This window comes from Carassius gibelio, chromosome B15 (genome assembly GCF_023724105.1).
Source record: "Carassius gibelio isolate Cgi1373 ecotype wild population from Czech Republic chromosome B15, carGib1.2-hapl.c, whole genome shotgun sequence".
In the NCBI taxonomy this organism is placed as follows: Eukaryota; Metazoa; Chordata; class Actinopteri; order Cypriniformes; family Cyprinidae; genus Carassius; species Carassius gibelio.
Genome location: NC_068410.1, coordinates 29,116,330 through 29,121,449, shown reverse-complemented (window position 1 = coordinate 29,121,449; position 5,120 = coordinate 29,116,330). Strand labels below are relative to the sequence as shown.

At 37.3% G+C, this 5,120-nt stretch overlaps 1 pseudogene; it reads left to right on the top strand.

Annotated features, from left to right (window-relative positions):
• The first annotated feature begins 2,859 nt into the window (after positions 1 to 2,859).
• LOC127972401 (E3 ubiquitin-protein ligase rnf168-like) lies at positions 2,860 to 5,089 on the top strand (annotated as a pseudogene).
• Positions 5,090 to 5,120: the final 31 nt, after the last annotated feature.

Here is a 5,120-nt window from a genome sequence, read left to right as displayed (position 1 = left end):
AACCAATATCAAATGAAGAACAGCATAGCTTCAAATATTTCAAAAATCTTAATAGAAAATCTCAAAATATTTATTACTTAAATATTTTTTTCTTTATAATATCTACATCGACTACAACTTTGTTTTCATCCTTGCTCCTTATATATATATATATATATATATATATATACATACATTTTTCTTTATGTAAACTCTTTGTTGGTATCAAGTGTCTCACATTGTTGGTTCCCTGTCTTGTTATGTAAATTAAGCAATATAAAAAAAATTATGAAAAAGCGTTTTTTTTTTTTTTTATTACTATTCTCGTTTATTTCAGTTTAGTTTACTTTGACTTTTAATGTGCATCACCCATCCATCCATCTGATGCGAACTAGCAGTCCACAATTAAACCGAGTGACTTTTATTTTGAAATATACTTCAGTCATCTGCGCTCGTGGCTTCACAGGCGCGAGGAGGAGGAAGGCGCAACCGGGAACCGGGAAATTGGGGTCTTGAATAAATAAGTAAGTGTGAATTCTAATACTTTGAATCTGTCATCGACACTCACATCAATAGACCGTTTTAACTACTAAGACGTTAACTGCTTTGAATAATGAACGGTTTACATCAGTGTTATTTTACAGTAATCCCTCACACTGCTACAAAGATGTGAGTTAGCATAAAATAGCATAACTTCTGTCAAATAACTCAGTTCATTTGGACGGAATCTGACAATATATTTGAATGAAAATATGCTTAATAATGATAATAATAATTAAAATTATGGGCGTGTTGTGGTATAATTCGCACAGGTTAATGCATATATATATATATATATATATAATTAACTATGGCTTTATTTATTTAATAAGTAGCTGGTTATCTATGTGATGTGCATGATTGTAGGCGTCTAATAGTTACTGAGTTCTTGATTTGTTGATTTGAAACAGTAGAGGTTTAATTGGATGAATGCATCTAAGGCAGGAGTGTTCAACCCTTGCAGTTCCATCAAATCTCTCAAATGCAGGTAATAATTGTTGCTGTTGTTTGGTCTTTCAGCTGACTGTGGTGTGCTGCTGTTGAACCTGACAGAGAGAGAGAGAGAGAGAGAGAGACAGAGCGAGAGAGAGAGAGAGAGAGACCTCACACAGTGAGTGTAGAGACGTCTCTCACGATGCCTCCTGTGTCTGGAGAGGAAGAAAGCTCCGGGGGTCTCAAACATTCAGACTGCTTTTGTCTGGTGTGTCTGGACATATTCCTGGAGCCGGTCACTTTGCCCTGCATGCACACCTTCTGCAAACCGTGCACAAGTCCAACATGTGCTGTCCGCTCTGTGTGTGTCCACTTGGGCGCGACTCCACAGCCGGAAGAAGACCTTGGTGAACGAGGATCTGTGGAGACGCATACAGGAGGCTTTTCCCACTCAGTGTGAGCGGAGAGCGCAGGGGATCGAGGACGATGAAGAGAGGAGCTCGACTGAAGCAATATCTGCTACACAACTGTTTCATGGTAATGCATGCTGCGTTCATTATAATAACTTCTGCAGTGTATTTCCCCAGTAATGGTCCCGAGACCCCGCGTGTGTCGGCCAGGAGAGCTGAGGAAAGAGTATGAGGATCAGATGAGTAAGGTGAGAGCTTCAGGGTCTCTCTGTTGTAGATGAAGTGACAGCTGTGATCATTACAGAGCACAGTCCCGGGTTCACATGGACCGGATTATAAAACTGCTCAGTGTGTATGGAGCGTAATACTGTGTTCAAACTGAGCTGCAATGGAAGTTTTGAGAGATCTGTCATAATAATCATTCAATAAGATCAAGTCTTTGGTTCATTTGGTTCTTTTAATAGATACTCTTGTTAATCAATCACATACTCCTATTATTATTATTATAAAATGTATGTATGTATGTATTTATGTTTATTGTAATTTTTTTTTTTTTTTTTTTGCTGTTGAACCTTTAAAAAAAATCCTGAATTAGTTTCCATTTATGGTATTTAAATTATGGAAACTATTTCAGTACATGATCTATTCAGATTTTGAATAGTAATCATGTCATTTAAATGTTTATTGTTTGTAAAAAAAAAATAGTTTATGTTTTGAAAAAAGTGTTTTATGTGAGGTTGCATTTATTTGATATTCTGAAATATTGCAACAAAAAAAAAAATCTTTTTTATATATCTTTTTTTTTACTGTAATGTATTTCTGTGATGCTCCGCTGTATTTTCAGCATCATTCCTCCAGTCTTCAGTGTCACAGGATCTTCAGAAATCAGAATAATATGATGATTTACTGATAACGAAACATTTCTGATTATTATCAATGTTGAAAACAATTCATTTAAATTGATTCAAAAGAACAGTGTTTATTTAAAATAGAAATCTTTTAAAAATTTGAAGGATCTTTACTGTCACTTTTGGTCAATTTAATGCATCCTCTCTAATAAAGTATTCATTTCTGATCTGAAATTAAAGCTGACCCCAAATGTTCAAACAGTGGTGTACTATTGAAGACCTATTTCAAATTCTTTTAAATATGAATAGCATTTTTATTTTTTTGTATGCACATGGTCACATTGAACTACAAAACAAAACTACATGCCGAACTATTGAACCCTTACTAAGTGACAGCATTATTTAGGCTGAACTTGCATACAATCTGCATCCTCTTTTTTTGGTTCCTGTTTACAAGTTCTTAAACAAAACATACATTTTTAATATTTATGTAATTAAATCTTGCCAAAAACAAATCACATTTTCTGTGAGTTTTAAAAAGGTCCATAGATTTAGGCCTAAAAATGTCCTGAATTCATAAAGTCGTGACACTAAACCTGGAAATGCTGCTGAAGTTTCAGTAATCAGAGATGATGTAATGCTGTTTTGTGATGTTTGTGCAGATTTCAGGACCAATCTCTGAAACATCATGGTCCTCTAAATCTGCTGATAATACACCAGCGAAGAAGACAAAACCAAACACGGAGGCATTGAGAAGTGAGTAGCTGCTGTTTACACCCAGTATATTGTATTATGTAACTCGTCATCTTTTCAGTCCTGGCTATTGTTGAATGTACTTTTTTTTTTCAAGCACTTAATGCATTCACATTCTCTCATATGTCAGGTTTTTGCGTCCGGTGGCTCATAAGCGGCTGAGCAGTTCTGACAGCAGCCCAGACTCCTCTCTGATGGCCAGTAAGGTGATTCCTTTCATTTTATAAACAAAATCAACTAAAATTAATATGATTAAAAACGAATATCAGAATCCATCAGATCAAAAAAAACAAACAAACAATAAATCCTTAAATAAATGTATTTGAGACGAAACATGCTAAATGAGAAACCATAGCTTTATTTAATTTATATATAGTTCTATTCTTGTATTTTGTTCTTCATTTGTAAATAAATATCTGAGGAAAACTGAGTTATATACATATGTAGGGAAACACAATGCATGTTTACAGATGAATAGGATAAAAGTAAAATCAGTGTTAAGTTACTTCATACTATTATATTTTATTTTTTTGTACCAAACTAAAATTGTTTTGCTTTAAAATGAATTAATATAAAAAAATAGAGGTTAAAAAAGTCAAAGTAAAATGAATGATCGGGAACAAACTCTTGTGCTTTTTAGTTTTTTAATTTTATTGTTGAAAAGTCTCTTCTGTTTACCAAAGCTGCATTCATTTAATCAAAAATATTGTGAAATGCTGTATTTATTACAATTTAAAATAACCAATATTTCTTCAAATATATTTTTAAAATTTAATAAATATTTGTGAACCATGATCATTAAAAAAAGAAAGAATTCTAGACGTATAGAAAGTTGAAGGAATAAGAAAACAATTCTCGCACACTGTCAGTTAGTGCAAAAGTATCAAAACAGTTTAATAACAACATTTCAGTCACATGACCTCAATCAGGTATCTTTATTTAATGTCTTTTATTGTCACTTTAAATGGCCACACACTTTTTAAATGATAATGCATGTGAAAACCTCATGCATATTTAGTTGAAGATGAATCACTTTCTGGCCAATTTCCAGTCGTTAATGGAGAAAACAAGTTTATAAATGTTCCTGTTTTTCAGGAGAACATTCTGAGCCCTACAAAATCCCTCTCAGCTCAGTCTGTGGAGGACACGAGCAAACTGAGCAGGTCTGTGCTGGACTACAGGGGGAACCCCTCCAGCTCCAGTCCCAGCTCCAGCTCCGGCTCCAGTCCCAGCTCCAGCTCCGGCTCCAGTCCCGGCTCCGGCTCCAGCTCCGGCTCCAGTCCCGGCTCCAGCTCCAGTCCCGGCTGCTCAGAACACACCTCTGTGTTGAACAGTCCTAACAGCAGCTCGCTGAAAAGGAAGAGTTCAGAGATGGAGCTTCAGACTGAAGCGGATTTGCTCGGTAAGAGGATCTGTGCTGCTCCACAGTGTGAGTCTCCTTCAGCCGACAGCACATTCCTGTCTGAAGTGACGTGGTACGAGGAGGCCTTACAGAGCCGCTGGCAGCAGGAGGAGGAGGACCGCAGACTGGCCATGAGACTTCAGAAGAGCTGAACCGTGAAAACACTGTGGACCGCAGGAAGGGTTCAGCCAACAGCTACTCGCTCCGGCAAAAACACACTCCGCCTTCCACAAGCACAGACACAGACGAGGAAAACACGAGCAAGAACATCAGTACGACACGGTCGACTGCGAGGAACAGCACGGGATGCAGGGACAGAGAGAAGACCGAAAACAGAGTGTCTGGTACAGCAGGAACGAGCTCTGCATCTTCTCCTTCAACAACCGTCCCGAAACAGACCACCCTTACTGAGGTGTTCCCCAACCTGAGCAGCTGAACGATGCTCTGCTGCTTTTATCTGGGATCTTGTTACCCTTCAGACTCAAACCCTTGTGAGGGGGACAGGACGTCACTGACGCAGCCGGTTTCCGCGGTCTTTTTCGGTTTCTGCTCGTATGTTGCTAACACTCCTTCAGTGCCTTTCTGGGGAGGGTCATCCTGTGAAGTCATGAACAAATGTTTCGTTTTCCGGAGCATTTTTATAGTCGGACTAACTTCGAGTTTGGAAATGGTGTGAATGCTGCAGAAGAAAGTCATTTTCACTTTGATTGAATAAGAGGAAAAAAAAAAAATGAATAAAATAAAAAAAAAACGTGT